The 13,025-nt window shown below is 49.3% G+C and overlaps 1 pseudogene; it reads right to left on the bottom strand.

Annotated features, from left to right (window-relative positions):
* Positions 1-3,902: 3,902 nt before the first annotated feature.
* LOC123089764 (acetylserotonin O-methyltransferase 3-like) lies at positions 3,903-12,111 on the bottom strand (annotated as a pseudogene).
* Positions 12,112-13,025: the final 914 nt, after the last annotated feature.

Here is a 13,025-nt window from a genome sequence, read left to right as displayed (position 1 = left end):
TACGAGGTTGCTTGGCTCAACTAGCTCTCAAAGGGGAACATATCATGTAGAAATACAGGGCCCAGAATGGCAATCTCGTCGAATAGATCAACTAGAACGTGCATCATGATATTGAAGAAAGATGGTGGAAACAACAACTCGAAATTGACAAGACATTGCACCAAATCATTCTGTAGTCTTCGTAGTTTCTGGATCCATTACCTTCTGAGAGATTGCATTGAGCAATGCACATAGCTTCACAATGGCTAATCGAACGTTTCCGATCGAAGCCCCCTCAATGCAACCGAAAGCAGTTGCGTCATAATCACGTGGCAGTCATGACACTTTAGGTTCTGAAACTTTTCGCTGCCATGTTTATTATTCCCTTAATATTGGACGAAAAGCCAGACGGGACCTTCATACTGAGCATACATTCAAAAAAGATTTCACTCTCTTTTTTGGGAAGAGCATAGCTGGCAGGACCTTCATACTGCTTTGGATGCATGCCGTTGTTTTCGTGCACAGTTGCTGGTCCTCTCGTGCCTCTGGTATATCTTTTGTCTTTCCATACACGCCCAAGAAGCCTAGTAGGTTCACGCAAACATTCTTCATCACGTGCATCACGTTGATTGCAGAGCGGACCTCTAGGTCTTTCAACAGGGTAGATCCCAAAATATAGATTTGTTTTTCCACATGGGTGTGCGTCCCTCAGCGTCATTCGGAACAGATAGTTCGCCAGGACCCTTTCCAAAGATTACTTGCAAATCATTGACCATATCAAGTATGTGACCACCAGTACGCAAGGCGGGCTTCTTCCGGTGATCTACCTCACCTTTCAAATGCTTGCCTTTCTTTCTACATTGATGGTTGGTCGGAAGAAATCGACGATGTCCTAGGTACACATTCTTCCTGGATTTGTCCAAATATATATTTTTGGTGTCATCTAAACCGTGCGTGCATGCGTGGTCTCCCTTGTTTGTTTGTCCTGAAAGGTTACTGAGAGGAGGCCAATCATTGATGGTTACAAATAGCAACGCATCTAGGTCAAATTCCTTATTTTTGTGCTCATCCCACACACGTACACCTTTTCCCATTCCACGGCTGTAAAAATTCTTCTACTAATGGCATTAGGTACACATCAATGTCGTTGCCGCATTGCTTATGGACTTGGATGAGCACTGGCATCATAATGAACTTCCGCTTCATGCACAACCAAGGAGGAAGGTTATAGATATATAGAGTCACGGGCCAGGTGCTATTATTGCTGCTCTGCTCCCCAAAAGGATTAATGCCATTTGCGCTTAAATCAAACTATGCGTTCCTTGCATCACTAGCAAAGTCCCCCCAATTTCTCTCAATTTTTCTCCACTACGACCCATCAGCGGGTGCTCTGAACTTCTCGTCTTTCTTATGGTCTTCCTTGTGCCATCGCATCAATTTGGCATGCTCTTTGTTTCTAAACAAATGTTTCAACCATGCTATTATAGGAGCATACTACATCACCTTGGCAAGAACCCTCTTCCTGGTGATCTCGCCCTCAACATCACCAAAGTCATCTCGTCTGATCTTATACCGCAATGCACCGCATACCGGGCATGTGTTCAAGTTCTCGTACTCCTCACCGCAATACATGATGCAGTCATTAGGGCATGCTTGTATCTTCTACACCTCTAATCCTAGAGGGCAGAGAACCTTCTTTGCTTCGTACGTACTGTCAGTCAATTCATTATCCTTTGGAAGCTTCTTCTTTATTATTTTCAGTAGCTTCCCAAATCCTTTGTCAGATAAACCATTCTCTGCCTTCCAATGCAACAATTCCAGTGTGGTACAACCCTTTTTTTGTGATCCTCTAACATGCGATTGAACTTCAGCTTCTCCCTTTCAGTTTTGCATTCTCTCTGTGCATCAACAATGACCCGGCGAAGATCATCATCGGGCACATCGTCAGCCGGTGCCTCTTGATCTTCAGCTTCCCTTGTTGCAGTATAATCGTATTCAGGTGGTGGATAGTTGTCATCATGCTCTTCTTCTTTGTTGTCTTCCATCATAACCCCTCTTTCTCTGTGTTTGGTCCAAGCATTATAGTGTGGCATGAAACCCTTGTCAAGCAGGTGGACATGATGGATTTTCGAGTCATGGTAATCCTTCGTATTCCCACAGATAGGGCATGTACAATACATAAAACAATTCTGCTTGTTTGCCTCGTCCACTTCGAGAAAATTATACAGGCCCTCGGTGTACTCGGTGGCGTATCTGTCACCGTACATCCATTGCTGGTTCATCTACGTGCATTATATAATTAAGTGTATCAAAAACATTACAGAACATCATGAATAGAGAAGTGGCCAAATTAAAACAAGTTCATCATCACATTAAAACCAAAATACTATAGTGATCAAATGTTATTACTAAAAAAATAAATACATAAAGTTCATACATACTTCACATTGAACAACATTTAGCTCTCTAGAGCATCTAATTAAAACATACATTGAAACTACGTAAAACATTTCAATGCAACAATAAATGGGCGATCATAATCGCAACTAAGATAACAATTGATCCAACGGCATAATGATACCAAGCCTCAGTATGAATGACATATTTTGTAATCTTTCTAATTTTCAAGCGCATTGCATCCATCTTGATCTTGTGATCGTCGACGACATTCGCAACACGCAACTCCAATTCTATCTTCTCCTCCTTAATTGTTTTCAATTTTTTCTTCAAGAAATTGTTTTCTTTTTCAACTAAATTTAACCTCTTGATAAGAGGGTCGGTTGAACTTTCCGGTTCACATACCTCCTAGATAAAAACATCTATGTCACGTTGGTCGGCATAATTGCCATAAAACTGAATGAAACAAATAGTTATACAAGATAATATACCACATCCGAATCATAAACAAGACGAGGGCCGACGGGGCAGATACCAAAACCACGACACTATATAATAACAAACAATAAGAAGTTAATTTAAGCTAAAATTATGCATCTAAATTAAAATAACTCCCACATACACTCCCACACTAAAACCCACAAACCACTCTACTTCTAGAGCATTTGAAATGAGCTAAACTAGCAGTGAGAGATGAAAGGATGAAGTTGCTAAACTTTTAGAACACTTTTGTAGTTGGTGCACCGCCAAACCTAGACAAATCTTAGGAAAAATGGAGCTTGGAGGTCGAGCTTGGAGAGGAGAAAGCTTAAGTACGGCTCGAGCATTTTATCGATCACCTCATGTTCATAGGAGGTGAGAAAAGACAGTAGCACACACCCTGCACACGCCGGCCGGCCAAAAAACAGAGGACTAAGTGGCGGGGCTATATATAGGAACTTTATTAGTCCCTGTTTGTGGCTAGAACCGGGATTGAAGACCGATCTTTTGTCCCGGTTCCAGGCACGAACCGGGACTAAAGGGGTTGCGCCAGGAGCCAACCCTTTAGTCCCGGTTGGTAGCTGGAACCAGGACTGATGCAACCCGAAGCCCTGCCAGCGCCCTGGCCGCTCGAATCAGGACTAATGCACACATTGGTCCGGGTTCGTAACAGAACCGAGACTGATGCTCTTATTTGCTCAGGACCAAAGCCCTGCTTTCCACTAGTGCCATATGAATGAAACACGTATAACTAACGACCAAAGCATGAAAGCATTAAAAAAAATTGCGAATCCTTATGGAACAAAGGATGAGAAGTGTTACTTGCAGGTGTTTGGGCTATAAAATCTTGTACGTGTTGCTCAAAATAAAAGTCACAACAGTTTGGGTGTTTGGAAGAACCCAAATAATACAACGGAGTGCTCAAAAGTGAGCTTATTTTGGTAGAAAACCATAACGGAGTGCTCCAGAGTGAGCTTATTTTGGTAGAAAACCATGCGGTAGGATTCAATAGGAGATGAACCACCCCAAACCATGTTTGCATTCATTCATGGGTAGACTTCAATGATGGATCGATGTCCCACTGGAGTGATCTTATAGTCCCCAAATCCTGCTTCAACGAATATCTTCTTCCACTGCTGCTCGTCTCGTTCGACCCCATCGACGCCTATCATCACGGTATCGAATAGAACTTGCGTATCCTTGAGAATAATATCCTGTGACGTCCCAGAATCTACCACGCCATCGAAGATTATCACCTTCCCTCTAGCAGGTATAGCTTCCTTGCACCGCCGTAGTATCTTGACTGCACCCTTGTCTTGCCACATAGTTAGAATCCACTGAGAAGGAATGAACAACAACATATATAGTAGGTACGTACGTACGTATATGTAATTCAATTGAATGAACAAATAGCATAGTATAATGTCCTACTGTAGTGTACCTTCAGAAGGATAGCGTCGGCTTGTGGTACGTACTCAAACACATCGCCAGCAACAAACTGCACGTCGCGGCTCGTAGGGCGCCAGCAATCACGTGTGGGAGGTCTAGCACAGTGCACTTGACGTGTGGGAGGGCCTTGGCGATTGCTGCCGCTGCGGCACCGTGGCCACCGCCGGCGTCAACAAGCGAGCTCATGAAGGAAATATGCCCTAGAGGCAATAATAAAGTTATTATTTATTTTCTTATATCATGATAAATGTTTAATATTCATGCTAGAATTGTATTACCCGGAAACATAATACATGTGTGAATACATAGACAAACATAGTGTCACTAGTATGCCTCTACTTGATTAGCTTGTGAATCAAAGATGGTTAAGTTTCCTAACCATAGACATGAGTTGTCATTTGATTAACGGGATCACATCATTAGGAGAATGATGTGATTGACTTGACCCATCCCGTTAGCTTAGCACTTGATCATTTAGTGTGTTGCTATTGCTTTCTTCATGACTTATACATGTTCCTATGACTATGAGATTATGTAACTCCCGCTTATCGAAGGAACACTTTGTGTGCTACCAAACGTCACAACGTAACTGGGTCATTATAAAGGTGCTCTACAGGTGTCTCCGAAGATACTTGTTGAGTTGACGTATTTTGAGATTATGATTTGTCACTCTGATTGTCGGAGAAGTATCTCTGGGCCCTCTTGGTAATGCACATCACTATAAGCCTTGCAAGCAATGTAGCTAATGAGTTAGTTACGGGATGATGCATTACGTAACGAGTAAAGAGACTTGCCGGTAACGAGATTGAACTAGGTATTGAGATACCGACGATCAAATCTCGAGCAAGTAACATACCGATGACAAAGGGAACAACGTATGTTGTTATGCGGTTTGACCGATAAAGATCTTCGTAGAATATGTAGGAGCCAATATGAGCATCCAGGTTCTGCTATTGGTTATTCACCGGAGACGTGTCTCGGTCATGTCTACATAGTTCTCGAACCCGTAGGGTCCGCACGCTTAAAGTTAGATGACGGTTATATTATGAGTTTATGTGTTTTGACGTACCGAAGGTAGTTCAGAGTCCCGGATGTGATCACGAACGTGACGTGCAGTCTCGAAATGGTCGAGACATGAAGATTGATATATTGGACGACCATATCCGGACACCGGAATGATTTCGGGGGTTATCGGATATATACCGGAGTACCGGGGGGTTACCGGAACCCCCTGGAGGTTAATGGGCCTCATGGGCCCAAGTGGTGGAAGAGGAGAGGCGGCCAAGGGGCAGCCGCGCGCCCCTCCCCCCAAGTCCGAATTGGACAAGGAGGGGGGCGGCGCCCCCCTTTCCTTCCCCCCTCTCTCCTTCCCTCTCCTCTCCTACTCCAACAAGGAAGGGGGGGAGTCCTACTCCCGGTGGGAGTAGGACTCCTCATGGGGCGCCCCAAGGGTGGCCGGCCCCCACCCCCTCCTCCACTCCTTTATATACGGGGAGGGAGGCACCTCCTAGAGATACAACAATTGATGCTTGAGATCTCTTAGCCGTGTGCGGTGCCCCCCTCCACCATAGTTCACCTCGATAATATCGTAGCGGTGCTTAGGCGAAGCCCTGCATCGGTAGAACATCATCATCGTCACCACGCCGTCGTGCTAACGGAACTCTCCCTCAAAGCTCGGCTGGATCGGAGTTCCAGGGACGTCATCGAGCTGAACGTGTGCAGAACTCGGAGGTGCCGTGCGTTCGGTACTTGATCGGTCGGATCGTGAAGACGTACGACTACATCAACCGCGTTGTGCTAACGCTTCCGCTTTCGGTCTACGAGGGTACGTGGACACACTCTCCCCTCTCGTTGCTATGCATCACCATGATCTTGCGTGTGCGTAGGATTTTTTTTGAAATTACTACGTTCCCCAGCAGCTCACCCCCTTAAAAATGCCGATATGTGTTAGACTGTATATGTACGTAGACTTGTGTATACATAGACTTGTATATTGTATCCTTTGGTACTTATATATAATGAGATAGCCGCACCCCCTTGAGGTGTCGAGCAGTCCACCAAAATATTTGTTTTACATGGTATCAGTTTAGGTTACGATGTCTTCCGCTTCCGCCGCCGCCGCCGCCGCCGCCACTGCCGCGCCGACCACCGTCGTCGCCCCGGCGCCGGCCCTTGCCTCACCGTTCCTTGCCTCGCGGCCCCTTGCGATGGCCTACGGTGCTTCTGCATCCTCTTCCTCTCCAGGCGAGCCGATCTCCCAAGCGATCGGTGTGGATCCCTCCACAGGCAGCGCCCCTGCCCCTGTCCATGGCGGGCCACCGCCGTCGTCGTCCCATCCGGCTCCGCCCTACGGGGCTCTCCCGCCGCAGGGATCCTACGTCGCCCCGCCACCAGGCTACGGGGCGCCGCCGCCGCCGGAACCCTACGTCGCCCCGCCACAAGGCCACGGTGCCCCGCCGTCCTACTACGGCCTGCCGCCGCCCGAATACGGCGCCCCGCCGCCACCCTACGCCGCGCCCCCGACGCATCGCTACCCGGTGTCACCCCTGCCCTACTCGGTGCTGCCTCAGCCCGGCGCGGCGCCGCATGGGGCTGCGGCTGCCTCGCTGTACGGGGCTCTCGGTGCATCCCCAGGGCACTACCCGCTCTACTCGGAGCCTTCGGCGCATCCCGGGGCGGCGCCCTCGCTGGGCCCTTATGCACCGCCGCACGCTCCTACCGATCTGACTGCGATGCCGGCGCCATTCTACTTCTCGCACCTGTTGCCGGTGAAGCTCACGCCGGACAACTACTTGTCCTGGCGTGCTCAGGTGATGCCTCTTCTGCGGAGCCGCTACCTAGAAGGCTACGTTGACGGATCCATCCCGTGTCCGCCTCCTCATCACCCGGCATATCACACCTGGGTGGCCCAGGATCAGGCCATCCTCTCCGCCATCCAGTCCTCGCTCACCCCGAGTGTCTCGTCGCTTGTCATCTTCGCCGCTATGTCCCGAGAAGCGTGGGCGGCCCTTCACACCAGCTTCGCCTCTCAGTCTCAGGCGCGTACTCACTCTATACGCACTGAGCTGGGTGAGACTAAGCTTGGTGACCTCAGCATCACGGACTACTTCAACAAGATGCGGGGTCTCGCCGACACGTTGGCCTCCGTTGGCCAGCCACTGCAGGATGAGGAGTTTACCACCTTCATGCTTAACAGGCTTGATGATGACTATGAGAACCTCGTTGACAACGTCCATGGCCGTGATGATCCGCTCCCACCTCGGGAGCTCTATGCACGCCTCCTTGGTCGTGAACAGCGCATCAAGGCGCGCCGCGCCTCGCCCGGCTTCGCCTCCGCCAATGCAGCCACTCGTGGCAAAACCTCCCGGGCGTCATCTTCGGGGGGTAGACCGGCGCCATCTTCACAGCCGGCCTCGCGGGGCAATGCTCCGAACATCACGGGTGGTAACCGGCCGGTGGCATGTTGCTCTTCCTGCGGAGCTCCGCAGGCCTGTCAGCTCTGTGGCATTGAGCGCCACGTTGCGTCCCGCTGTCATCGTCGTTACAAGCAAGACTTCCTGGGCCTCGGCAACAATGGCAAAGGGAATGAAAAGCAGGCCGCACTCCGTCTTACTCCATTGATCCTACATGGTACATGGACACGGGCGCTACGAACCACCTCACCAACAACATGGGCAAGCTTTCCACTCAGGAGCCATATCATGGCCATGATCAGGTGCACACCGCTAATGGAGCAGGTATGCACATCTCTCATGTTGGTCAGGCATCACTTCTCGCACACAATTCACGAAAACTGCATCTTTCTAATGTTCTTCGTATTCCCACTGCTTCACGTAGTTTGTTATCTGTTCCACAACTTACTCGTGATAATAATGTCCTTGCTGAGTTTCATCCTTTTCGTTTCTTTATCAAGGATCGGAACACGAGGGCCGTTCTGCTTAGCGGTCGTCTTCGCGGTGGCCTGTACGCACTTGACGCGCCCACCGCACCTCCTATGCAGCTTTCTCCCCAGGGGCTCAGTGGTGTTCGTGTGTCTCCTACACATTGGCATGCGCGACTTGGTCATCCTGCTGCTCCTATAGCTCGTCATGTGTTACATCGCCATGAGCAACCAGTTGTGTCGAATAAAACTGCTGAAACTATTTGTGCTGCCTGTCAGCAGGGCAAGAGTCACCAACTTCCGTTTTCAGAGTCTAGTCGTGTTGTGAAACATCCTCTTGAGCTTGTTTTTTCCGATGTGTGGGGTCATGCCCAAACGTCTGTTAGTGGACATAATTATTATGTCAGTTTCATTGATGCTTATAGTCGGTTTACTTGGCTTTATCTTATTAAGAAAAAGTCTGATGTGTTTGATGTTTTTCTACAGTTTCAAGCACACGTTGAGCGTATCCTTAGTCAGAAAATTATTCATGTTCAAACCGACTGGGGGGGTGAATATCATAATCTCAACTTGTTTTTTAACAAACTTGGGATCACACATCGTGTGTCTTGTCCTCATACACATCAGCAGAATGGGACTGCCGAACGTAAGCATCGTCATCTTGTAGAAACTGGCATTACTTTATTAGCTCATGCCTCCGTTCCCTTTAGGTTCTGGAGTGATGCTTTTTCCACTGCCTGTTTTTTGATCAATAGGCTGCCCTCACGACTACTGAATATGAAAACTCCACTTGAACTCTTGCTCAACGAACTTCCAGACTACACTTTTCTCAAAGTTTTTGGGTGTGCTTGTTGGCCTCATTTGCGTCCGTACAACAAACATAAGCTAGAGTTTCGGTCGAAAAAGTGTGTTTTTCTTGGCTATAGTTCCCTTCACAAAGGGTACAAATGCCTACATGTTCCCACCAATCGCGTTTACGTCTCTCGTGACGTCGTGTTTGATGAGAATGTGTTCCCTTTTCGTGCATTTCCGAACAACTCTATCACTCCTCTACCGGACGTTTCTTCTACCACACCTTCGCCTGATCAATTTGTAGATGTTGCATATGCTCATGCGTTGCTTCCTAATCATGCTGCAGGTGTTGGACGTGGTGCTCGTCTTGAGCTCCTTGAGGAACAGGCACCGCCAGCAGCCACCACCCGGGCATCACCCCCGCCCCCCTCGCGGGCTTTCCCTGAGCCAGCCGCTGCCTCGGCGCGGGCCTCTCCCGAGCCGGCCGCTGCCTCGGTGCGGGCCTCCCCCGAGCCGGCCGCCTACTCGCCTGGGTCAGGCGCTTCTTCACGGGGGTCGGGTCTGGCTCCAGATGGGCCGGTCTCGCCGGCCCCAACGTCGCCTGGCTCCGGCGTGAGCGCGGGCGCGGGCTCCATGCCGCCTGGCTCTCCAACATCACCAGGCTCTGGTGTGAGCTTGGGTGGCTCGGCCTCGCCTCTGTCGCCACCCGAGTCCAGTCCGGTGTTGCCGCCACCTGCTGCTGCTCCTCGAGCCCGCACACGCAGCCAGACAGGCGTGTTCCAGCCAAAGATTCGTACTGATGGGACTGTCGCGTGGTTCGCTGCTTGTATGGCTCATGCTGTGGAGGATCCTACTGCTGAGCCTCGTCACTTTCAGGCTGCCCTGAGCATTCCTCACTGGCGTGCTGCGATGGAACAGGAGTTTCAGGCGTTGTTGCAGAATGACACATGGCAGCTTGTTCCTCCAGTATCTGGGATCAACATTATTGATTCTAAATGGGTGTTTAAAGTCAAGAGGCATGCTGATGGCTCCATTGAACGCTACAAAGCAAGGCTAGTTGCTAAGGGTTTCAAACAGAGGTATGGTCTTGATTATGCAGACACATTCAGTCCAGTTATCAAGCCCACTACTATTCGTTTGCTGCTGTCCCTTGCTGTTACTCGAGGATGGTTCCTTCGTCAACTTGATGTGCAGAATGCTTTCTTGCATGGAGTTTTGGAGGAGGAGGTTTATATGCGACAGCCGCCAGGGTTTGTGGATCCTGATCGTCCTCACCATCTCCGTCGTCTTGTCAAGGCGCTATATGGGCTCAAACAGGCTCCCCGTGCATGGCATGCCCGTCTTGGCTCTGTCCTGCGGGCGCTTGTTTTTATTCCCTCCACTGCTGACACATCACTGTTTCTTCTTCAGCGACCTGAGGTTACGATGTACTTGCTGGTCTATGTTGATGATATCATCGTCGTCAGTTCCTTCGATGCTACTGCTGATCGTCTTGTGGCTGCTTTGAGTGGTGATTTTGCTGTCAAGGACCTTGGTACTCTACACTTCTTCCTTCGCCTGGAGGTTTCACGGTCTTCTGCTGGGTTAACTCTTTCTCAGAAGAAGTACGCTCTTGACCTGTTGCGTCGTGCTGGTATGTTGAAGTGTAAACCTTCCAGTACTCCGATGTCTGCCACTGATCGGTTGTCTGCTCTTGATGGAGATCCTCTTTCACCTGATGATGCCACTGCGTACCGCAGTCTTGTTGGAGGTCTGCAGTATCTTACTATCACCAGACCAGATGTCTCTTATGCAGTCAACCGTGTTTGTTAGTTTCTCCACGCACCCAGGACTTCTCATTGGTCAGCTGTGAAGCGTATTCTGCGTTATGTCTGTCTCACTGCTTCTCATGGTTTGCTCCTCCAACCTGCGCCATCTTCTGAGCTCTCAGCCTTCTCGGATGCAGACTGGGCTGGTAGTCCTGATGACCGGCGATCCACCGGGGGGGGGGGGTATGCAGTGTTTCTTGGTTCTAACTTGGTTGCTTGGAATGCTCGCAAGCAGGCTACGGTGTCTCGCAGCAGCACGGAAGCTGAGTACAAAGCAGTGGCTGATGCGACGGCTGAGATCATTTGGATTCAGTCCTTGTTGCGTGAGTTGAGGATCTCTTCAGCTCATCCTCCAGTACTTTGGTGTGACAATATTGGTGCTACATATTTGTCGTCTAATCCTGTGTTCCATGCTCTGACGAAACATATTGAGATTGACTATCACTTTGTTCGAGAACGAGTTGCACAGAAGCTACTTAGCATCAAGTTCATCTCATCAAAGGATCAACTTGATGACATCTTCACGAAGCCTCTTTCTCAACCACAGTTTGTAGGCTGTAGGCGCAATCTTAACTTAGTTTGTACTTCAGGTCACTGTTAAGATTGAGGGAGGGTGTTAGACTGTATATGTACGTAGACTTGTGTATATGTAGACTTGTATATTGTATCCTTTGGTACTTATATATAATGAGATAGCCGCACCCCTTGAGGTGTCGAGCAGTCCACCAAAATATTTGTTTTACAATATGCTCTTTCAGGACTACCTCCATGACAAGGTTGCTGTCGGCGACCATGGCGGCCTGGAACATGCCAATGTGCCCTTCTTGGCTTTCATCTTCGACGGTGTGCAGCCATGCGCCACCTCAAACAGAGTCATGGCTGACGCCCGCTCGTCCGTAAACCACTCTTTTATGCTGCAGAGCATGGTCAGCTTCAGCAGTTCGACAAGCACACGCACCATGGGAGAAAGGTTGCACATGCTCTCGCCGCCTTCAACAAGGATGCTGGAGACAGGAGTGAGCTTGTACCCGGCATCATCGTCGTAGCCTTCGACCGAGAAGATGCCGGTAGCGGCGAGGGCGTGCATGAGCCAACGGAGGTGGGAGTACTTGCTCGGGTGGATCCCGGTTTTGGTGGCAATGTCAGACAACGTGGCGACACCGCTGTGGCGATGGATGGCATCCGGGATGCCTAGTTCTGTGGCAGCCCTGAGCGCCACAGACTTCACGTACCCCAAGGAGTGGTGGTAGAGCCCAAGTTGAGCTTGGATCAAGCCCTCTGTGGCTGTGCTTATCGCATTTTTGTGTTGCATTCCTGACACCATGATGTGTGTTGTGTGCCAAAAGCTCCCTTTGTCCTAAGGGCTCTTATAGACGTGTGTGCAGGGGAGGAGGGAGGATTGAAAATTAGTGGGGGCCAAAGCTGGTAGATTTGAATTAGTGGAGGCCAACAAAGCTAACTCTGCTAAAAAGTTCTATCTAAATTAGCCTTAACTAAAAAAAAATCTGGTTTGACAATTTCATAGGAGGGGCCAGGATGGCCCCCCTTGCTCTGCCATTGGTCTGGGATTTCCTTCGAGCCTTCTCCATGCTAATTCCTTCGGCTGGCTTGGAGTCCGTCTACATGCATGGAATTAATCTCCGCCCAGACAAATTAATCTCTGTCTTATAATCTCTAACAGAGGGAGTAGTGGAGTAGCTAGTTCTAGTTCGTAACACAATGGTGCATCTTTCTTCCTACTTTTAATTGCTAGCCGTACATTTTGCCGATCACAAAACTGCTTGCCGAGCGAAATACTAGTGCGAAGGACGGGTGGGGCGTGGCTTGCCGTAATCTCCTGGGTAAGATATGGCCTCGTGATAACGCCTGGACTCACCGCGAACAAATTCTACAACTTATTATGCCCATGACATAGAGCATCTCCAGCCCTCAAACAGTGACCGGCCGTGTCGAATTTTTCGCCGTTGGGGGCGCGCCGGCTTTGCGACCGGACGTGCAACTCCGTGAGTCGCCCAGCCGTGCCCCCCCATACGGCGCCCCCAAACCAAAAAAAATAAATTTGTTTTTATGGAAATTGTAGAAATTTCGAATTTAAACATAGTTCGCTTAGTTTCAATGAAATTTATACATTGTTCAAACTGAAACCAAAAAATAAACTATTGCAAGCCGAAGTGGGGATACATGGCGGCGGCGTACTCCTCCTCCTCGTCGCTCACCGGCTCCTCCTTTGGCATGACGCT

The sequence above is a fragment of the Triticum aestivum genome, chromosome 4B (assembly GCF_018294505.1).
Source record: "Triticum aestivum cultivar Chinese Spring chromosome 4B, IWGSC CS RefSeq v2.1, whole genome shotgun sequence".
Lineage (NCBI taxonomy): Eukaryota > Viridiplantae > Streptophyta > Magnoliopsida > Poales > Poaceae > Triticum > Triticum aestivum.
This window is presented reverse-complemented; position numbering and strand designations above follow the sequence as displayed.